The sequence below is a fragment of the Ambystoma mexicanum genome, chromosome 8, assembly GCF_040938575.1.
Source record: "Ambystoma mexicanum isolate Mex_15411 chromosome 8, UKY_AmexF1_1, whole genome shotgun sequence".
NCBI classification, from domain to species: Eukaryota; Metazoa; Chordata; class Amphibia; order Caudata; family Ambystomatidae; genus Ambystoma; species Ambystoma mexicanum.
The window spans coordinates 720487737-720511916 of NC_090929.1; the positions used below are offsets into that span (position 1 = coordinate 720487737).

The window sequence follows — 24180 nt, forward strand, 5'->3', positions numbered from 1 at the left end:
TAGTGGGTGAGATACTTACTTCCGCATTATTTTTATATATTGGCCCAGGCGCCACTTCTCCCTTAATTTGATTTTCCGTATGGATAACACGGCTTCTCATAGCTGTCTCCCATCCATCTTTTAACATTCTAATACTTTCATCGCTGGGGGCTTATCATTGCCCCTTCATTCGCATCCCCGGCCTTTAATGCGATACATGCCTTCAAGTTGGCTATTTTGCCCATTTATTTTTCTTTTACTTCAATACTTTCTTTTGCTTCAAGTTGGCTACTTATCCCATTTACTTTGTTTTTATTTCAATATTTTCTTTTGCTCGCACCCGCATCAATTAATTTCTGCTGTGATATGTCCTTGCTACTGCCTCTTTAGCATGTATGCGGTGTGCAGGCTCCTATGGTTTACTCACCCAAGATGGCGCCCTTTCCCTGCCACTCAGACTTCGTTGCAGCATTTGGGCTCACGTCTTTTAATGAGTGCAGGAGCCGCGCACGCCTGGCTCCAGTCCTCACTTACAGCGGAGACGCTGGTAAGAGCAGTACATGCGCGCAGACCCCTAATCCGCCAGAGTGGCTACGCGCCTCGTTAATGACTGACTAAACGCACATCTTAGGCCAATACCTAATTGATTGTCTTTCATGTCTTTCACTTGTCCTTCCTCATGCTGGGATGGTATCCTCACAGCTACTTTCATTTTCGTTCCTGCATCCAGTTTTCAGCACAAACTCGCATTTAATTGTGCTTGCAACTGCATTTCAAGGTATGTAGGCTCACGCCACAATTGTATCAAAGATATCCCATTTAAGCTTCGTTATGTCTCTTACTAACTACCTTCAGCGTTAGTAATAATTTACTGCATGTTACATTTACAGTGGAGCCCGAAGTTTCCTTTTTTCCTTACGCTTACCACACAAATTTTGGTAAGTTTAATTTATAGCTTTTCTCATATGGCTCCCATGCATTTCTCTGGTAAATACCTCCTTCAATTCAGCTAATACCCATTTTCATTTATCTCCTCATCTCGTCTCTTTAGTCCCAATTAAAGGGTTTCCCTATTACAGGTACTTCAAATGTTCTTTCTTTTCAAGATAAACTGACTGTGTGGCTGACCTTGATCAATACTGCTAACGTGTTTTTCATTTTTTCACCCCCCTTCTCAGTTTTGTTTTGTTTTGTGTGTTTTTTATTTCGTTTTCCCTTTATGCTCTATCATGACATTGGATGTATTATATCGTTGTTTCACCTTGTGTATTGGGATATTTTGTTGTGCAAATATTCTTGTCAATATGCAATTGCCTATACAATGTGGCTGATAATCTTTACCCATATGTTTTATTCTGTTTTGGTGTATTGACCTCCACTTGGTTTTGGGCCCCTTTGTTTGGGTCGTTCATATGTCACTTCTAAATTCTTTGTACTGGCTCATCTCCCATGTACATACACCTGTAGCCTCAGTAGAACAGCTTGTTGCTCGAAACACGTGTCAGGCTACCTTGCTGCAGACTAAATATACATTAACTTGCATTTAATTTGTGTGTGTGCGTAGTGTGTTTGTAAAAACAACCCTTCTCTGTTCCACTGTGGTCAGGACGTGGCAAGTCCCCACCCCTACACTCACCTGCAGCACTTTCCACACCACCTTATTTTACGTAGGTCCTTGCACTGAATCTCACTGTCCTTTAATTGCCAACCTTGTCTTCATTATAATAGGACAATCATTGCACTGATACTTCAAAATGAACTTGAGGTGGGCATTACTGCCGTTACCTCTTCCAAAAAATGTCTCCTTCTGTTCTTGCTGGCCAATCCCACATCACCTTTACTACTATTTATGCTACCTGTCTTGTGATTTCTGATCACAGTTTGATTCTGGGAGCAACCCCAACCCACAGAAGGCGCATACCTGCCTGAACTTGCAAGTTACTGCAGATGTATAGCAGGATTGTTTTATGAAAGTCATAGCAAGATCCTCTCTTGTCGCCTCCTGACTGCTTTGTCCGAAAGGAATGGTGGTTCCCTGAATAAATGTTCCCTGCAGCTTTGATCATACTATGCTTATAGTTGAACTGGTCGGCCATATGTCAATTTCCTTTGACCCTCATTGCAATTCTGGGTATACTGCTTTTGCGCCTCCGAAACCTTCATCATAGCCAATCCACTCGTCGTGCCGGTAATCCTTTTAATTCAATGCAATGAAATGCTGATTTGCAACCATCTTGGAGGGGCAACTCTGGGTATTTCTCCAACAAAATATAAAAGCGAATAAGACCATGGAGCAATTTTCAATTGTCCTCACTTTTGCTACTGGGCAACTGACTTCTCTACTGTGGTAGCCAATGCTACTCCAGTGGCCTTCTTGCCACCTTGTAACTTTGTGCCACGAGTTACTACTTATCCTCCCTTAGTTGCCAGAGGTGTCCCTACCACTCTGAAGCCGTACTCCAGATATTCCTTGCGCTCTAAATGTCCATGGCCTGAGGCTTCCAGTCATAAGTCCCCCTCTTCGGCTTTGGCCACCAGACACAGCATAAGGCCCTGACCATTAGATGTTGCACGGTCAAGACTGCTCTGCCCCCAGGCATTCACTGCCCTCAACTCAGTATGTATTGAGGCCATGGGAAGTTCCATTGATAATTAGGACACATTTGGTGTGGTAAGGCTGTGCAAACCTTGTCCCCCTATACCTTCAACTGCATTTGCCAGGAGCATGTTTTCCACTGGTGGATACCTCCATCACCACCGCTCTACTCATCACTGCAATGGCCAACCCAGTAAGCGCGCCCCCTGCTAGTAAGACACTCACCCTAAGATAGCTCTCAACTTTCTTTACTTCCAGCTCTTGTACCACTGGCACATATTACTCTTTTGAATCATTCGCTTTTTCGACTACTTCCTCTTTCACAGTGGCCTTTACTCTCTTCGCTACTGGAGGAAAAGCTGCCTTCGGGGTTATACCTTTTCTCCTAGGCCTTGTATTATTCTCCCTCCACTCCGCTGATGCCTCATTTGTACCAGAATCAGGTGCACTCATGCTCTTCAGCTTCTGCAGTACCTGTGTGATCCCCAGGTCCTGCACAGCAATCATCTGCACTTCAGTCAACTCCTTAGATATGGCTTCTGACCCAGATACAGCACAGAAAAGGCTACCATAAAGGTGATGGACGATGCCCTTAACATCCTTGATTATGGCCGTCCTTTCCTCCTGGTTCTCCTCAACCTCTCAGCCGTGTTCGACACAGTTGACCAATGAACACTCACTGAAATGTACATTGCTGCATGAGGATCAGGGAGACCGTCCTCAGCTTGTTCACATGCTACCGTGCCAAAATCCTGCCATGTGTTCTACATTGAAAGACTGCTCTCCTACAAGGAGCATATGGCAAGGAAGACAAAAAGAGCTTCTTAGCAACTTCCTCTCTTGCATAAAATCCAGCCATTCTGCCCAGCAAAAAACATCAGATCTGCCATCGTCCTCTCCCACCAGGATGGTGGCAGTGCCCTTTTGGATGGCCTTCTGACGACCACGCTGGCACTCATGAGATCTCTTCTACATGCTGCAGCACAACACATCAGAGGACTATGTATATTCGGCCACATCACCCTGACCCCAATTGAACTTCACGGCTCCCGCTGCAAGCACGTTATGACCTTCAAATCATGCTGCATCATCTACAAGACTGCCAGTGTCAAGTCCCCAAGATACCTTGCTAAGAAGTCCAGAATCCCTGGAGGTCTACAATCTGCAAGAAACCAGGGTCTGTGCAGACTTGAACTCCACTGGTGTGGGAAGGAAGGACCCATAAGACAAGACTTCTTTGTCTACACTGCCAGAACCTTCTACCCATCAACACCAGACTTGTCCCGGTCTTCAACATTACAGGACGGAGCTCAAGACCCTCTTCTTCAAGGAATGGCTCCTCCTTAACACCTAGGTCTACATCCCTTCCACTGCCCTCTTTACCTGAGACTGGACGTTCCGCTCCTCCTATTTTCTCCCCTGGTTGCTTGTATATCCCTTGCGGACAAAAATTGACAGCCCTCCCTATCCCCCGTTAGTAGATTCCTGCTCTGTTGTATCGATCCCTTGTGATCTGCTTCCATTAGTGTCTACTTCCCCCATGACCTATGAAGTGGTCTATTGCTTAAGGAAGCTAAGTCGGTGCTCAATATATATCCTAATATTATTATTGATAGTAATAATAATAAGTAGATGCCGCACCATTGGGGTTGGCTGCCATCTTATCCCCAAAACAACTTTTTTTTTTCACTTTGGTTAACTAGGCCCTCAATCTCTACTGCTTCCTGCGTGCCTCTCAGACTCCTTTAAAAGCCATGTGCTCTTGTACCTCTGCAGTTAATCAATCAGGTCAAAAACTGCTAATCCTTTAGGCAAACGAGACACACCAATTCCTTGTGTGTGCTTTTTGTTAGCAATCCCTCAACGTAATCACTTGTCATCTGTTAATGCAGAACCGCCCAAAAGATCTATCTGTGCAAGCGTGGGTATAATCAATGAATGCAAAAAATGTATCTGCCACCAATTCAATAATGTGCCAGAAGGTTGCTTTACACCTCTCAACCTCCTGCTGCAATGGTGCAGCCTGCACCTGAGCACACCTCCACAGCAATTCTCCACATCCCTAACTTTGGCTCCCTGCCTCATGAGGATCCCCACCAAACACCACTCCCGTCCACTGCCCATGCTGGCCCAGCCACCACACCCTGCAAGCCACATACCTGTGCCTCAAGCTGAGGACCTGCAGCAGGCCACTGTTGGGTCAGCGCTTCTTCACTCTGCTCCTCGAATGACAGCACTTACCAGGGAGACTCTGGAAAACCACTGAAGAAGGAACTGGTACCAAGGCAGTAATCCAGCACTGCACAGGGTGAATCCCAAAAGCTCTGAGAGCGCCAGTTATGAAGGGAGGAGCCACGCTTGTTCCACCTTTTAAATATCCCAATTCCCACTGCACTGGACCCCGTGAGACACCCACTTTTAGCTTCTGACACCACTGATTCACTCCCTGTTTGCTCACCCCCAACAGACCTGCCCCGCTATTCTGCCACTGCTTGCTATGATTCTCAATCTGACCAGCCCGTCATGTCGCCCTGATCTTCTACAGCCCTTCACACTTGGATTTAGATCAGGGAACAGGCACTTCCCATCTTATTATGGGCTGGCACTTTCACCATCTCCGCGCTGGTGCTATAGTCTCCAAAATCGACTATCTTGTCCCTGGCCACAGAGACTGTGAGCCATATGCTTGCATGTATGTATGGGATTTATTGAGCACAAACCTAGCTGCGAAGCGACAGAGAGTTGTATATATGTGAGCGCTTAGAGGCCCATGGGTGTATAGCGCTATACAAAAAGTAAATAGATAGCTAGATGTGTCATTCTCAGGGGATTAGAAGTAAAGGTGCAGGCATGGCAGAGGAGCTGGGATGGATAGGTGTACCGGGGGATGGGTTGCTGCTCTTACCTTCTATGCTACTCTAGAGCTAACAAGCTTTGATAAAAACCAACAGTTTTGTCTTTGTGTAGGTATTGGATAGACATTTGTTGGGCACTGCTATAAGTGTACCACCTGGACAAAAGATGGTAACAGCTGGCAAACGGCATGAGTTCCTTAGGCGTATAATGCGAGTGCCTGGCAAATGTTTATACCTATGCACAATCCAAAAGCTTGGGCTTTGCCAATGCTTACATAACAGGAGCTCATTTGCCAGGGAACATATATTGCACTTGGTTAAGATATTTTCATTACACCATTTTATTACACCAGTAGCTCATTTACAGATGCAGTTAAGCCATTAACCCTCAGAAGATTGCTTAGGAAAAAAAATGCGCAGATCATAAACAGCACAAGGTTTGATGTTGCTGCTTAATAGAGTTGGCTCTGTCAAGAAGGTGTGTTTTGGGCGGGGATGGGCAGGTAGTGGGTGGGAATTGCCGTAAGGATTAGCACGGCCAGGGGAGGTCAATGGATGGGTAAAAAGCCAAACAAAAGCCACAAACTGCGTGTTCTTCCTCACATTCAATCTCCCTTCTATATGTATTCCAATGCAATTCTTAAAGCGACCACCTAATAGCCACAGCTAAAAACTGGAGGCAACAGAAAATGGACAAGGCACGACATGGAGGAGCGAAGGGATGCAGGACATCAGAGAGAAGCCTGCACAGGGTACAGAGATGCTTGTAAGATTTTTGTCAGCAGCATTGCCAACTATCAGGAGGTTTGATCAATGCTGTACTTTAGTCAGGCCTTTTGGGTTGGTATTTGTGGCTTATTGGTGTATGGTTGGCCTTCATCGGGCCTTTGCCATGATATGATATGATATGATATGGTATTTATAACGCGCCTATACACAGGTAATAATACACATGGAAAATTGTGTATTATTTCTTTTTGTTATTCTCCAACATAGCAGACGTATATCTTACACATAAAGGGAATCAGAAAAATAAGGCCTGGTCAGAGTCACTTTTTGGTATTTACCCTACAGTAAAGGAATCCGAGTCTTTGAGGGACTGTTATCTAGCGTTTTAATAAAAAATAACCTCATTTTTAATTGTTGTCAATGCCAGTGCCACCATTCTGACTGCTCTCTCTTGATTTCCCATAATAGAAGTATGAGAAGAAGACCTCATGAAATGGAGCATAACATGTCAAGACCACCAGGTCCACCTGCTACAGCAATGTTCTGACACATTAACTTACAACAGCCCCTGCAGGCTGCCTAACTTCCCTCTTCCCATTATTAATAATCACCTCCTGCCTGTCCTCTACAGACATTTTACATTCCATTGATGCTATTGTCTCACCACCCTGGCTGAGTAACCATTGTATGGATACCTCACCCTACATGCCATGGAAGAGTTTCTTGTTTGTCTCCCAACATCTTTGCACATTCTTTATTGATTATTGTCTTCGTTTCTTAGAATCCCTTCCCAATTCAACAATCTTGTGTTTTATACAATATGTGCACAAGACTTGTATCACCTTGCTAGATGTCATGGCCTATTTTTGATAGCGCACAGATGATTTGTTATGACTATATGAGCCTTGTGCTGCTTTCCTTCACAGACCTCCGGTGGAGAAGTGGATCTGAGCTGGCACACTCAAATTCTTGTTACACCTGCAGGGAAAGTTCGGCTTGATTTAAACTCTTTTCCAGAAGCACAGCAGCCTTCATGACTCAAAAGGCCTCCCCTTTCCTGAGCTCTCCTCAAAGATGTGGTCCTACTCTTTATTCTGTTCAATGTTTGTGTCAGTTCTGACTCTCCCCTTCACCCACGCCCCTTGCCTGCGCTATTAAGTTAGGGCTCCTTGCCACTTGGGCAACCAGTGTCCCCTATTTACTCAACTCTCCTTCCATATCGGGGGCACTAAAGAAACACAGCTGCTGACAACATAACTCAACACCTTCAAAAAGAGGATGCAAATACACTGGCCAGCCCTTCATAATACAACAACTAAATTCGCAGTTGTTGTCATAAAGAGCTTTCAGAAATTAAAACACTCTTTACCAATTAACGCCATATCTTCTATCTACCAATGCTTTGAACCAAGCTCTCTATTTTCTTACACATGAAAGATACTGGCTGGTATTTCGGTTCTGTAAAACTCCCGAGTTTAATCTTACTGGAACACGGTATCCTGTATTTAGAATGCCACTAATTACTTCGAAGTAATTTACTTCGATGTAATTACTTCAATAATACTTTGAAAATGTGTAAGCATTTGTGGGTAAAGGGGTAGAAAGTGGTCAGGGGGCTTGGCGTAGGGATAGTAGAGTAGGGGTTTGGGGGCTTACCCCCAATGTTTAATATAAATCGAAATAACACTTTGAAATCATTACTTCAAAGTAAATTACTTCGAAGTAATTACTGGTATCGAAATGACATGACACCCTGGAACACTGCTTACAACTCTCTATAGGTCATTGCTCTGTCCAGACTGGCATACTGACCCCCACCCTCCTCCTAGGTCTCATGTATTCTGACCATAACACCCAGCAACGAGCCTAAAATGAGACATCGACACTAATCAATGACTGAGTACATCATCCACGCTCTGCCACTGACCTTGCACACCACCAAATCCCTTTTCTAATTCAAAAACTTCTGTATAATAGGGTGCAAAATGTGCACTCACCACTAGCCAATGACAAGTGATAATTGATTCTTGGCGAGTAAAAAATGGATGGTGTGCATGTACATGATTGAGGTGGTGAGTGGCTTTTTATGGATGGCTAGTAGCTTGCAACCTGAAGTTCTCCCCATGTGTATAACATACCAGGCAACTAGACTTAGATATTCCTCTCCTGATCACCCCACTCATCAAACCCTTGACCAAATGTGTCCTCTTGGGGGACTTTAATCTCAGCTTCAACGGCCCGGCAGACTTGAAAGCTACCACTCTGATACAAGTACTTTGTGATATGAACTTCTCCCAACTGATCTCCTTCTCCACCCATACCAAGGGGGCACACACTGGACTGGATCCTATCTGTAACTGCTACCATCAACATCTTGTCAGTCAAGACAGTACCTTGGTCTGATCATTCCCTCATTGAATTTGAACTCTTCCCTCGCCAAACCTGCCACCTGAACCTCATCTCCCTCAAACCGTATTCTAGTCTGCAATACCCACAAATTGACGCATGAAATTCTCAAGCCCACCCTCACTACCATGCTCACCACACATACCACTCCTAATATCATGTGCCCCCATCTTTTAGCAAATAGCTCTTACCAGAGCCGCCTCCTTACCATGGATCAGCATGCCCCAATCAAGGCTAAATTACCAAAAGCACACAAAGCGTCAAATATATGGTTCTTAGATCAACTGGTCATCCTACACAGGAACAAAAGAGACCTCGAGCATCTCTACAGGAGAAACCCCACTTAACCAGGAAGCTCTCTCCAAATCACCAATATCTTATAAGAATTCTATTATGTACACAAAGCCAACTCTTATGAAGCCAGAATCTCTAATGCTGGATCTAATTCCAAAGAGCGCTTTGGCATCCTGAGAGAGTTGGAAACCCCTAACCCCATGGCATCTCTGACCCAGGCTGATGAGGCATGGTGTTCCACCATTCAAGCTGCTCTCTCTAACAAAATTGACCAACTACGTGTGAAATCACGACAAAAAAGCACTACTTGCAGCCAAACCCCCCTCCTTCATGAAACAGGAGTGCCTACTTGAGGAGAAACCCCTCGCACACACCCATCTCGTTTGCCGAAGAAACTCTACTAGCCTTGAAACCCTCCAACTGCAAGGGCAAAACTTGCCCTGCATATGTAGTCAAACTCTGTGCATCCACTTTGACCCCCATCATAGCGGCTTTGTGAACACCTCCTTCACATCCAGCGAGGTCCTCCTAGCATAAAATCAGCTTGGATAACACCTCTTCTCAAGAAACCGTCACTCAATCCGATAATCCCCACCAACTATCGTCCAATCTCCATGGTCCCTTTCCTTCTCAAAATCATAGACCGGCTAGCCTTCTCCAAGTATATACATGCCTAGAACAGCACCACTTGCTAGGAACCAGATAATCCGGCTTCCGCCTGAAACATAGCACAGAAACAGCTTTGCTTGACTTAAAAATCCAGATGGACCACATCCGTAACTCGGGGACCGTAGCCATACTCCTCCTTCTGGATCTCTCTGCAGTGTTTGACCTTGTGAACCACGACACACTCTGCCAGCACCTCAGCTCCCACTTCCATTTCTCGCCTGAAACGATAACCTGGATGAAATCTTTCCTCAGTCACCGCACTTCAAGGGTATTCATTGGTGAGGCGGCTGCCGATCTCATCCTGGTTCCCTGCGGCATCCCCTAAGGCTCTTGTCTCTTGCCTACTCTTTACATCACCTACACTAAGCCTCTCATCGAGCTGCTGGACTCCCTAGAAATCATCTACACTAGCTTTGCAGATGATGCACAAATCCTCATCCCCATCTCAGGCAATCACACTTGTGACTCGTTACCATAAACAAAACATACAGTATCATACAAAACTGGATGGCCTCACACAGCCTTTGTCTCAATGATGACAAAACAGAACTGCTCATTGTAGGCTCTCCTTATCGACTAAAAAACCTTGACATAGCCTTCTCCTCCTTCTGCATTGAAGGATCTGTCATATTGGTCCTTAACCATGTTAAAACCCTAGGTGTTCAGCACAATGCAGAACTGTCTATGACAAAACATATCAATGTGCTAGCGTCTGCTATGGCCCACACCTCCAAACTCTCTGAGCAGACCATTTCTCTAGCCTAGCAACTGTCTCACGCTCACAAGAGCTCTCATCATCAGCTAATTGGACTATTGCAATTTACTCCTCAAGGGCATCACTGCAACTAACTTGGCTAAACTTCACATGCTACAGAACAAAGCCCTGCGCACTGCCCTGGGCCTACACAGATCAGATCACATCTCGGAAACAGAACAGAAGTATACTTGCTTCCCATTAAAACATTTATTGACTTCAAACACTGATGATTGCACATCGCTGCATCCACAAGGAAGCGCCCAAATACCTTAACAATGATATCTCCACTAAACATCATATGCGCATACTTAGATCTGCTGCCAGGACCATACTACATGTCCCCCACTTCAGAAAGAAGAGATCAGGGGGTTCAGCTTTCGTGTCACACCGTCTACCCTCTGGAGCTTGTTCCCCCAGCATATCACAAACGAACATTCCTACACTATCTTTAAACCTAGTTGTTTCACAGATATGACCAGAACCTTGTGACTCTTCTCTGCCAATTCGCTGTACCAATGCTGTGATACGCCAGGGTCTGGGTGTTACTCAAATGTAATAAATAAATAAATACAGGTATGCATTCTGGGAAAACCGCATAATTCAGGGATAAATTGACCCACTTCATCCAGCACTAGGCTGGCACAGCCATCTTTAAAAAAAATAATTGATTCTTATATTGCGTTTCATGCCAGAGACCAGCCTGTGAGCAAAGCACCGGGTTCCGTACCTATGCTACCCGGCATTGTCTTCCTTCCAATATAAGGACAGTCGCCCCTGAGCTTGCCTACCAGAACATTCTAACCATTCCCTACACATACACAGCGAAACCGTAGACTGACCATTTATAGTCACAACCCACTTCTCGAATGCATCGTTAAGTCACTACCGCCCGCTGAGTTTCTAAAAGTGTTTCCCAGACACTCAACCAGCCTCTTCTTGGGGAGTCCCCATGGTTTTCCACCCAGAGCGAATATTGCCCTTACCTCCCACCTAGCAGCACACCATCTAGAATGCAGCTCATGTGGTCCCATTAAGGCTACCCACCGTCTCCAGCTGCAAGGTTAGACCCTCATGTGTCTCTACACGTGTTGGCATTGGCCCGGATCTTCTGGATACGTCAATAAATGTTTTCCGGGATCCAGGAAATCCGTTTGCGCCCTTCATTTATTTTAGTGCTTTTCGAACTGCTTTAAAGAATGCTACAGTGAACCCTTGTCGTTTACAACAAAGGTGAGCTATTTCTTCACAAGACCCCTTAAAGTCTGATGGGATCCCTGGAAAATCTCTTGTTAAGATTGTACTCTGCAGGAAATATTTAAGTACAGCTTTTTGGGTTTAAGAGATGTGCACATTTTAAACAATGCACTATTGTAGGAAAAAGGGTCGGACTGGGATAAGAAATAGGCCCTGTCACCCAAAAAAAAGTGGCCCATCCCTCGCCTCAAAAAAGTGGCCTAACCCTCGCCTCACGACACTTGACCTCTGATGACATCACCGGAAGTGATGTCATTTGACCCCACATCAAAGTGACATCCCGGGAAGCGATGAAACACGACCTTTCACCCCTTGACAAAACAGGAAGTGGCATCAAATAGCATTTGTCCTAAGTACACTAAATTACTGTGAATCCAAGCAGACGTCCAAGGCCAAATGAAAATATGTTATTGTATAGCACTGACGCTTAAGCTGTTGTTTATAGAACAAATATGCATACAATATCACCCAACTTGTGTTGGTACTCATTTATCGACCTAAGAAGAATGAAAGGCTTTTTGAAAAATAAAAATAAAAAAAATATATTTTTTTTCTTCTTCAAAACCGGCCCAGGTATGGCCAGAAACCGGCCCCCACCCCCAGGGACGATTTCGGCCCGGCCACGGGCCGAAAGACCGTGGGGCCAATCCGACCTTGGTAGGAAACACCCCTTCCTTGGGTAATTTCCCAGGTGTTCATGATTAATCGTCTGAGAGTCACATGTTTATGGGGGTGGGGCGAACAGCGCCCTCCCACACACCCCTCTCCATCCCTGATCGCATCTCACAGTAAATACAATTCAATTTCCAGCACTGCGTTTAGCTGTGTTCCTACATGGACTATTCAGGGAGTTGTAACTTTCCATCTACGGGAAGCGCAGTCACGTGGTAAATGGGCAAAGATGGGTCTAGGGATCAGGGGTGTTGCTAGGTCTGGAAAAGACCCGCGGCTATGCTGATGTTGGAACTGTCAGGACTGGGGGCTAGCTAGCCTTTTGGCTGTAGCTCCTGAGATTCTATCCGGGGCTACACCAAAAGACCAGGGGCTATAGCACCCTTAGCCCCCCTTAGCAACGCCTTTGCTAGAGATGCCCAGGGGGCGCGTATTGTCATTGATAATTGACCGAGTACAGGCCGTTTGCACGTTGTTTTGCACGCTGGCAAACATGCAAAATTGCCCCGTGGTCAAAATTCATTGTTGCCTTGGTACAAATGCGAGGGCAGAATGTCACTGCACAGGTGCAAAGCTTTTTGTAGTGCAAGCTAATATGTTCAATAGGTTCGACACTGTTTCTGTGCTTAAATGGAGCGATTATCTATGTCACTTGGTGAATATGAGAAGCACACACTTCAGATGCAAGCTAATAGACATGAAAAATATAGCAGTCACGCATTTTATGCCAGTTTCTAATGAACATTCCGAAAAGTGAAGAGAGCTTTAAATGATGTTAATTTTGCTTCGTTAACTTGTAGTGGCTGGATATTTTTTATCTGTGAAGTATAGATGGTATGAGCTTCAGCGGCAATTCTGAAGGCTACAGGCATTTATGCGCCCCCGGGGATGTGTTTTGCCAGAGTTGTGTGAAAGAATCATTCCTACATTCTAAATCGCATCCCGAAATATGATCTCATGCATATTTCATAACACTACAAGACCATTACACTGTTGTTCACTTGATTTAAATATTCTTTAAATATTCTTTCTTATCATAATGGTTTTTTAAATCGGTTTTGCCAATGTGAGTTTGTGATTGGAAAGGCATAATTCATCACAACTCTTTCTCTCTCTCTCTTTCTCTATATGTATTTTGTCATCATGCAAGATTATCGATGTGATAATATGTGTGTGTGTGTGTGTGTTGTGTGTGTGTGAGTTTATATACTTCTATCTAATGGACTTCTAGTGTTTGACATAAAAGTCCAGAGAAAAAGAGACACTAGGAAAAAAAACACAGTTTGCTCCTTAGATACCAACCCCGAACAACCTCGCCACGGACTTTGCAGAAGTCTATGAAATCCACATCCATCACAATAAGAGGGTTGTCCCTATCTTTGCTCAAGGACTAGATCCAGACCCCTACATACCTCATATGTGTCTCCTTCAGAAACGTAACAACACCAGCTTCATTGGCTTCCGATGGCACAGCGAATTCACTTTGTCACTGTGTATCGTCCATCGGGCAATCCACGGCCAAGGAGCTGAATTTCTACAGTCTAAGTTTTCCCGATACACGCCAATTTGGGATCTCCGCTCCGCTCTGCCACCACCAATCTACTCATCGCTCCAAGATTCAACTGGGAAAGGCTTGGCGGCAGAGCCTTCTCCGTTGCCGCGGCCAAACTTTGGAACAATCTCCCTCCGCTACTTAAAGCCACTTCTAACCATTTGAGCTTCAGAAGAGCTTTGAAAACTAATCTATTCTAGTCCCTGGCTCCTTCACTATTTTCTCCTCTACCTAGCCGTCTTCCTCTCCAGCGCCATGATGCCTTTGGGCGACCGTGCGCTTTATAAGTTGAAATAACATAACATAACCAGCTGAACAGTCGCACCTATGCTCAGTCGACCTTCGGCTGACACCACCATCTTAGAACATTATCCGCGTACCTTCCTGATAAAACTTGCAGAAGTGTGGTTACAAAACCAGCTGGCCAGTCAGGATTCGGCTTGGGTGAAGTGCAGAATCTACATTGGGTCGTTGGAAGAGTGGAACGGCTTCATGCTACAGAGTGGAGACAATAAATCCAGGCCTTGAGGGCCGGAATCCTGACGGGTTTCCAGGATATCCCTCATTAATATTAATGAGAACAAATGTGCATACATTTAAAATCATTTCATGCAAATTTATATCAAGAATATTAATGAGGGGTATCCTGAAAATCCAACATGTTTCTGGCCTAGAGTCCTGGAGTTGAACAACCCTGTAGGTCTCTTGGTTCCATTTAACACTATAGACCATGTGGAGCTGCCTAATCACTTGCTTGCTATGTTACCATGGGAACATGGGCATGGCATAAAATGGACCCGCCAACAGCAATGGAATGCTCCACATTAAGAAGAGTCTATGGTCAAATACACCAGCCATATAGCGGTATCCAAATGAAAGGTTTGCTGTCCTTCGCCTCTTCAAGAAATACCAGTTTAGTTTGCTTGCCAACATAATATTAAAGTAGAAACTGGAACGCTAAATGCATTTTTACAATACACAAAGAGACTTCAAATGAGGCAAAGGGTATCACTCTCAGATCCAGAACGAGAGGAAAAACCAATTGACCGCACCAATTAGGCCCAAAACAAGATCATACTGCTGGGCCGACCAATAATCACTTCATTCTCATTCATTTGGCTATCAGCTCTGGGCGCTCAACCCCAAATAGTAAAGACTGTTAAATATCAGAGCGTGCCCTTTGCGCAATGTCTGCCTGACCCAAATAAATACAGTTCTCACCGGAAGTGCACAGCCAATGGAATTTCACCAGGAGTGTCACTCTGTGTTCACTCATCCTATTGACAATCTAGGTCCTACATGACTGTTGGAAGATCATAGATGAAGTACATGAAGAAAGAATTGAAATAAAGTGAAACCTTTAAGACAAAGCAGCCAAGCTTGCGTGGAACCCAAAGTAAACTGACAATATGCATCCGATGCAGTAAATCCTCCATTGGCTCCTGGCTGAGCAAAGAGTTACCTTCAAAATTCCCAGAATGCATGGACAAATGCTTACAAAATCTCTCCAATGCCAGAGACCAGCCTGTGAGCAAAGGACCGGGTTTCGTACCTATGCTACCCGGCATTGTATTCCTTCCAATACAAGGACAGTCGCGCCTGAGCTGGCCTACCAGAACATTCTGACCATTCCCACCCTGCTCTGCTGATTGCTTTCATCAGCACTCCTTTAAATTGGTAGCGGCTTAGGGCCGATGCATCCTTGTGGATTAAAAAACTCCCCCCCCCACTTTAGGACGTTGTGCGTAATAGAGGTTGGTGATGCACACCGGGCAGTTTGTTGCCTCGTCGATGCAACACATATTGATGGTTCTTTTTGCTCCCGTTTTCGACTGCTGTATTTCTATATTAACACACTCCTGTCTCACCCTGATTTCCATGACGCTCAGGCCGTTTGTGGCCTTGGTGCTGGAAGCGATGAGTTCTCCTACCCGGAAAGCCCCGAAGTAGGCTAGGAAAAAGGCAGTTTTAAATAACATTATCTCGTAAGGGTGCCAACATATGGCTTCCAAATGGCTTTCTATCTGTACCAGTTTGGTGAAATCAAGGGGCCGGCGGTTGTCCACTTGCGGCCCTTCCAATCTGCCCCATCCCTTCATTGCATAAGAAATGAGTGTGTTCTGGGTGGGGTCTGAATCGCCCCGAATTTTCGTAAAGTATGAGATTGGCAACAGGTGTCTTTTGGCTCAATCCCTTTTGAAACCTTGTTCCCGGGCCCATTTTAAAAATACTTCTATATCTTTAATCGTTATTAGTTCTACGTGGTTTAAACCTGTGGTTTTGATTACTGTTTGCAAACACTTACTGTACTGTGTTGCTGTGGTGCTTGCCACCGCCCTCTCTGCCATCTGTGTTAGGAAGCCTGTGAGGTTGTTGGCACCCGTTGTTGTTGTGCCTGATTCTTGTTGGGCATCCCGGCCTGGGCTCTCTGGCGCTGGCGTTGATGCCAATGTGTTGCTGGCACCCCTTTTAGAGGTGCCTGCTTTGTATTGGTCATCCCGGCCTGCACTCTCTGGTGCTGGCGTTGATGCCAATGTATTTTTGGTACCCGTTTTTGAGGTACCTGGTTTTCGTTGGGCATCCCGGCCTGGGCTCTCTGGCGCTGGCGTTGATGCTAATGTGTTGCTGGCACCCATTTTAGAGGTGCCAGCTTTGTATTGGTCATCCCGGCCTGCACTCTCTGGTGCTGGCGTTGATGCCAATGCGTTGTTGGCACCCGTTTTAGAGGTGCCTGGTTTTCGTTGGGCATCCCGGCCTGTGCTCTCTGGCATTGGCGTTGATGCTTTTTACTCTTGTCTTCCCATTATTGCCCAGCATTCTGCTGGTATTGGCGTCATCTGTTCTTGGGCATGCGGCGCTAGCTCTCGGAATCTTGTCCACTGGAAGCGAGATAAGGCATCTGCAATGTTATTATCTGCCCTTGAAATGTGCTTCGCTTTGAGTACAACGTTTACTTGTAGTGTGACTGTTGTAATGGCTCGTAATACTTTTAGTACTAAAGGGCATTTCGTAGACCTTCTGTTTATGGAGCCCACTACAGCCATGTTGTCGCACCAAATCAAAAGTTCCGTATTCGCTAGTCGCCTGCCCCAGATGTGTAATGTTAGCCAGATGGGGAATATTTCTAGTAAGGTGATGTTTCTTGTCCACCCTGCTGTTTGCCATGAATTGGGCCAGTGTCCTGCCACCCATTCGGAGTCTAGTATGGCTCCAAAACCCTTGCTCCCAGCTGTATCGGTGTATAGGACCCTGTTAGACCGGGTGTTAAAGGCGTTCGCCAAAGTAAAGACCCGCTGAAATCTCTGAGGAATTTTCCCCATGTTTCCAGGTCCTGTTTCACCTCTCTGCCTAGCCGGATATGCAAGTGTGGTTTGGTGAGTGATTTGATTTTGAACTCCAGGCTTCTGGAAAATATCCTCCCTTGAGGTATTATTTTGGATACGAAATTGAGGCTGCCAGCTAAGGATTGTATTTCCTTTACAGTCCCCTTATCTCTCATTATCAGGTTTTGTATTTTAGCCTGGAGTTCTGTTATTTTTGTTTTTGGGATTCCGCAGAGCCCCTTTGCTGAGTCTATTTCGATGCCCAGGAAGATTATGTTTGTGTCTGGTTTGGTGGGTTTTTTCCTCGCAAGGGGAATTCCCCACTGTGTGGCCATGTGCTCCAGGTTTGCTAAAGCCTGGCCACATTCCTCTGATTTTGGTGGCCCTATGACCATGAAATTGTCTAGGTAATGTAGTATTTTTGTCTCTGGTCCCTGCTTTAGGAAAGCCCATTGAAAAAAGGAACTGAATTGCTCAAATAGTGCACATGATACTGCGCACCCCATAGGAAGGCATCTATCTACGTAGAATTTGTTGTTAAAAGTGAAACCTAGCCACTGCTGTGACTCTGGTGGACTGGCAAAAGTCTGAAAGCAGATTCGATGTCCAGTTTTGCCATCAAGGCGTTTCTGCCGCACTCTTGTATGAGCCTTACCGCTTCTTGGAAATGCGTGTAAGTTACAGCGGATTCTGTGTGTGGGATGCCATTGCTTAAAGACTGGCCTTTAGGGTAGGATAGGTGATGGATTAGTCTCATTTTTCTGGGTTCTTTTTTGGGAACCAGGCCTAGTGGAGATATTAAATAGTCCTTTAGAGGCGTGGCATCCCAAGGACCTGCTACCCTGCCCAGTTGCAGTTCTTTCTTGATTTTGGTTTCTACTATCTTGGGGTTGTCCCTGGCTGACTTTAGATTCATCGGGATGTATTGTGACCCAGAGCCCTTAAATGGGATAAAAAACCCTTTGGTGAAACCCTGCGATATTATCCTGCTGGTTTCTGTGTCTGGGTAGCTGTTTAGGGCGTCCCTAAAATTGCCCGGGTTGATGGGCGTTCGTCCTGGTTCTAAAATTGGGCTATCATTCTTTCTTGGCTGGGAGTCTGGTGCAGTTGCTTGTTGCATGGTCGCCGTTGCAGTTTGTGCAGGTGTGTTTGTACCAGCATTCTTTGCCCCATGTACACTGGTTTTTCCCAAAATTTCTGCATGGGATGTTGGATTTGCCAGCCTGCTGTTTGTTCTGTCTGTGGGCATTATTTTTCGCCGCCCAAGGCTGGTTCCTCCGAAAGGGCTGCTACCCTTTTTTGGATTTATCATTGTCATGGGATTTGCTTACTTGCAAATTTTTGCTATTTTTGGAAGAAGAATGCATGGTATCTTCTTCCTGGGGAGGTTCGGCGTTGAGGGTGTATAAATCGTTCTGGACTTCATCCCACTCAATGGCCGGTCTTTCTGACATGCTCCTCCTGAATATGATGTCGTATGCAAGCCATGTCTTCCCCTTCTGTGTTACTTTTACTTCCCTTATTTTATCAACATATGCCCAGATCTTCCTACCATCCATGGGAAATTTTACTTCATATATTGTTGCTAGTATGGCAAAAGGCTGTAACCAGTTGTCCCAGTTTTGCCCGACCTGGGCGTTCCTGGCAATGGCTTTCTCTTCTATTTTTTTGGGATCTCTAAAAGCTTCTTTCCCTTTGCGCTGTGCTTCTATTAGGGAAAAGATTTCTATAAACTCTTTGGCCCATATGGCTTCTTTGATTGTGGTATCAATGTTCCATGCCAGGCATCTTTTGTATCTATTTAATATCTCTGTTTGGAAAGATTTCATTTTTTGTTCTACTTGCGCATTACAGATTGATATAATGTCAGTTGTATTGCTGCCGGGTGTCCCTGTCGCGCCTGGGCTGTCTGCGCCTGGCGTTGTCCATGCTTTTAGGGCACCTGTTGGATCCGTTGCTGGAGTTGTGGAGGCTGTTGCATTTATAGCTGTGGCCGCTATTGGCAACTGCTGTACTTGTTGTGGCGGAGTTGCTATAGGTGGTGTTACGGGTGGATTGACAACCGTTATAGGAGGTTCTATTGTGATGGGGGGGTTTGAGGCCCCAGGTTCCCTTGCGGGCGGCGTCTGTTTCCCCCTTATTTCTACCATTAGTTGCTGCAATTCCGCCATATTCTCGCATAATTTTGACAATTTTTTGGTACCTTTTCTGGCATCTTCGGATATTTTTCTCTTTTTCAGTGGTGCAGGATCCTCCTCCTGGCTGGATGGGCTGGTAATTCCTTCCCTGGGTAGGCCGTACATGTTTTCTCTAACCCATGCCCATCCGTAGAGCTCTGCCGCTTCAATGGCTGCTAGCAATTGTGGTGATTTGGGCTTCTGCGTCGGTGTTGGGGCTGCCCGCGTTTTCCGTTTTGGGCCCATGTTTTTCTATGCCTGCTATCGGAAAAAGATTAAAGGGTTTTATCACAGAGTTAAAACCGTTGTTCTTTGCGCTTGTTCTATTTGTTGCCCGTGCTGGGTAACTGTTGACTGTGCCTTCTTGCCCGGGTTTCCGAAAAGTGGGCAGCCCCCAGGCTTGATTTACTGGATTTAAATAATTGGTTTCGCTGTGGGATCGCCCTGCAATATTACAGAAATTATTTTAAATCTGCAGTCTTTGGGCCCGCCGAGCTTGGCAATGTGTTTGCCAGTTCTGCGTGGCTGTCAAGCAAAGGTGAGCTCCCAAGCTGGTTTTTGACTCGGCCAAATTTAAAATTGGGTTGTGTTATCTTGCCCCGTCTGCCTTATAACGCGGGGGTTCCGGTCCACTGTAAATACAATGTATCTCTCCTGGACATAAATGTCTATTTTTCTTCCCTCGTAGCCCCAGCGCGGTGGCTCACCTGTAAAATGTTGAATCGGAAAACCGTCAGTGCCGTGCTGTTCGAGTGCCGCTTCCTCTTCGTTCGCACTGGTTTTGTGGATAATTCCGCACAACGCATCTTTGTTTGCTGTAGATTGGACCCGCTCGTCGCTCGCTTTTCGATCTATGCCGAAAATGTTGAAGTTGACAGCGTCCGCGCTGGCCTTTCGGTTGCTGTTTCTTCCTTCGTTAAGACTGCATTGCAATTGGTCTGAACAGTACAATGTTCAGGAAGGAAAAAGACACAGCGAACTTCAAGAATTGCTAAAGAAGCAAGAAGATTTGGAAGACACTGAGTAAACAGTGAACCTCCTGTTTGCTTGGGTCCCAGTTCAGGGTCCACAAACAGACTGTGTTTACTCTGAGCATGCTGCTCTCATTTATAGGACCCAGGGAGGCCCTGGGTCTTTGTTGTGTATGTGGTGGGGGCCGCTGTTGTCGCAGCCCCCGGCCGGATAGCCGACTCTCTGACCCCCCCAGTGGGGGCAGATCTTTGAACCTGGGCCCTGCCTGATGATTGTTTCCTTATGGCGCTTAGTGCCTTGCTGTTTGGAGGAAGGGTGCGATGACTGTTCGCACCTTACCCTTCCGTGGCTTTTGTGCCGCCGAGACTGCGTGTCTCCGTAGCTGGGGGGGAAGGAGAGGAGCAGGCGCGGGGGGTTGGGGCTGCCCCTCTCCCAGCTGCCGATGGTAACAGCAGTTACCCTGCCTGGCTTGTGGGATGCCCATGCAGCATTGCCCAAAACTGGTGGTTTTATAATAATCTCAGTATTGGCCCTTTGATCCTTATTATAAGTTTGGTGGTATTTTTCCAGTATAACAGTGGAAATATCGCCAAGCGGAATTACAATTACCTTTCACTTGGTCCTGCGGATTCACCACAGGATTACAAGTGGTGGTAGGTCCCCATTTTTTGGAGTCCGTATGACTCCATGTGGATTTCGGTTGAATTACTGCAGATGATGATCCTGCTGATGTTAATTCTGGTGATTTGGTTTTTGTTGGCAGTAAAATGGAGGATTTACTTCCACCGTTTTGCTGGAGGAAATTCCTTCACCTTAGCACCAAAGTTGTAGTTCGACGGTGCGGTAATGCAGCAGTAATACCACCGTTTTTCCCTCACTGCCGTACTTTGAATGACATTGAGTTGTTCAATGGAACAGAAATGTATTTTGCATAATAGGTTTCTTGTAGGCTGCTTTTCAATGCGTGCAAGAAGACCTCTCTAGATACACAGGAAAAGCTTTTCTTTGGTTATGCGATTTCTGGATTCGTCATTTTGTGAGTTTTGTCTATTAAGTGACGCTGAAAGCGATACCTATGAAGCCGAAACTATTGTCATTAAAATAAGAGCTTTAACATGAGAGCTTGAAATGGGGGCTTTGGATGCAGGTTTGTTGTAATGCTTTTCAATACAGGTTGGCAATGAGGATGGATATGTGTTGTTTGGCCTATGTGTCCCACCCATTTACGCCCATCCCTAAGTTAAACCAATAGGATTTTCCTCACATGTCCTACCATCTGTGGGCAAACTACACCCCTTTTTGCAATGTTTGACCATAGCTCTCAACCATTTGTGTCACAAAGGCGGGTGAAAACACCAATTTTAGTTTCGGCGGGTGAGAGGCCCATTGAAATGAATGGGCATGCAGGAGGCTTGGCGGGTGAGTCAGCTGTTTAGAAGGCGGGTGACACCCGCCAAAGCGTGTGAGTTGAGAGCTATGGTTTGACTGATTTTCTACTCTGTGGTGAAGTTGTGAGCCATGTTTACTTCCAACATGGCAGCTGCCATTTGTTAATGTTATTAAAACATTATTTGACTAGATTGATGCTTTAAAAAATATTTACTACAGATTTAAATATATGTTACACATTTTAATGTATTTTGTATTTAAAATAAACAAGTTACTGTAATAATTACGTTTTGTTAAAAAATGTTCACTACTTGCTTGTGGGTGTTGGTGTCTAGTGTTTTCTGCTGTTAGTACCTGATTGGATATGATGTATGTTAGTAGGCAGTGATTGGTTCTGCAGTATGTGATGTTTTCTGCACTGTAGACATTCCCATCTTCCCCCTGCAATGAGAGTCTGGTTTAGAGCTTGTGTCGGTGTCCTTGGTACTAGTGTAAGAGGGTTTCTGTTAAAACACTGACGTTTGGTCCCAACCCTTTTACGTTCGCTCCTGGACCTTCCATGTACCTTGGCTGTCAGTCTACTCTTCGGAAAGGTGTCTCTTTCAACCTATCACTGTGGGCGCATGCACTCCGCTCGGGAACGTGGCTCACGTTATAGTCCCTGACCTCCGTCATTAATTGGGTGACGTAAGGATTGCACGGCACTATGTGAGCATCCGCCCACCTCGCGGCTATCCCGCTCGTGCCCAGGGACAGTAAGCAGGCCACTAAATACCTTTGTTCCATCTGGGCGGGCAGTGTACTTCTGAAGGGCCACTCTACCATTCAAGTCCCTCTTCTATTCTCAGGGTGCCCATGTCTTCATAATCCTGTTCGCACACAAACCAAATAATATGTGGGTGGGGTTGCACTTGTCGTTGATAATGTTTGCTGACCAATCTTTTTGGAGGATTGCTGCTTTAAACGCAGATGAGGCACGTGCGCTCCCTGCCGTCCTTGGAAATCCAATCGCAGCATTTGACAGACGGCACGTCTGCTCTGCAGATGTTGCACTCATTGGCCCGTGGCAAGCGTTGGACATTGTTATGCTTGCAGTCTGATAGTCGGGGCAAGGGTTCTCTGATTTTTAATGAAACTGCTTGGGTCTGACTCCCATTCATGCAAGGGTGGAGCACTTTTTTTGGAAAGGACATATTTGGAGTTTCTTCTCAAAGCTCTCAGTGCTCCATTTCAGGAATGATCTGCCATTGGCACCTACTCGTACATATACTGAATTTTCTGGCTTTAGTAACACATTATTAGTTACTCAATGTGAACCTTCGTTTTTATCCTGCTTTATTTTTTGAGTTAAACAACTATGTGTTTGTATGACATAAGGGAGCAGTTCACTTGATTGTAAAATGGACACCTTATCTTCCATCTTGGCCAGTACCTCTTGCTGTATAAACATGTGTGCACCCTGTCATTGCGCTAGAATCCTTCTTCCCAATCCTGATGCATATATGTAGTTAGAACGTTTGGAAAGCCCGTGGCCGGCTGGCAGAGGAACCAGAATGTGGTGTCTCCCATTTAATGCTGGTTACATATGTGCTGCGGTAAAAATGTCAATCGGGAGTTTATTCCAAATTCTATTATCCTGTCAAGTTGCTCAGCAAGTTAACTGCTCTCTTTAGAGGAGTGTGTGCGGCCTAGAGATGTGTGCAGGTTTGAGTCCTGGCATGGTCCACCCTGCCCTTTGCCCTCTGAGTTTGATAAACATTTGTGTGATAATTATGACACCTATTGCAAGCAGGTAAACCGCGGCATAACAAACTACAAAAAAACATGGTACTAAATGATTTTACAATATAATGCTTAAGGAAGCCTCCTATTGTGTGAAAAGTGAAACTGTCTTGATCGTTAATTAGTCACGTGTGTGAATTCAGCTTGCTCGATTTGGCTGGTTCTGCTTGCATTGTTGCAGTATGGTAAACTACTTGACAACGCGCACGTGAGTGCTGCCTTCTGTTGCATTAATTCATCTCTTCAGGTTTAGAGTGCCACAACAGCCACACCTAACAAAACAAGCATTGGCAATGCCAACAGTTTGGGCTTTTGTGTAGGCATGGGAAAGGCACTTGCCCAGCACTGCCGCTGTGGTATTAACTGGTAATTGATGGTAGCAGATAGAAAATGATGTGAGTACCTTGGCATCTAATAGCATTGCCTGGCAAATGCCTGATGCATATACACCAACCAAAACTGTTGGCGTTGCCAATGCTTGTTCGGCATTGCGAACATTTTTATCTTTTCTGCCATATGGGTGAATGGATGGTCTGATGGCACAAAGCTTTGAACACAGACCCGATAGTTTACAATCTTTGGTCTGACGCATTGCTGCTTATCTCTAAGGTGGGCTGTAAAAAATCTCCAGTGTATATCGACTACTCATTCACTACTCCTCTGCTCCACGTGGGTTGCTGCAAGGCCTGTATTTTCCTTTGTTAGGCAAAGGTGTAACGGCTTAGCGAGGTACTCATGTGGTGCATTGCGGCTTAAATGAGAGAAGTGCATGCC

General features: G+C 45.4%; 1 protein-coding gene across 2 annotated transcripts in view; it reads left to right on the forward strand.

Moving 5' to 3' along the window:
* Window positions 1–24180, forward strand: part of OIT3 (oncoprotein induced transcript 3) — a 652664-nt gene that overhangs the window by 105251 nt on the left and 523233 nt on the right. The gene's annotated exons all lie outside the window — the stretch shown is intronic.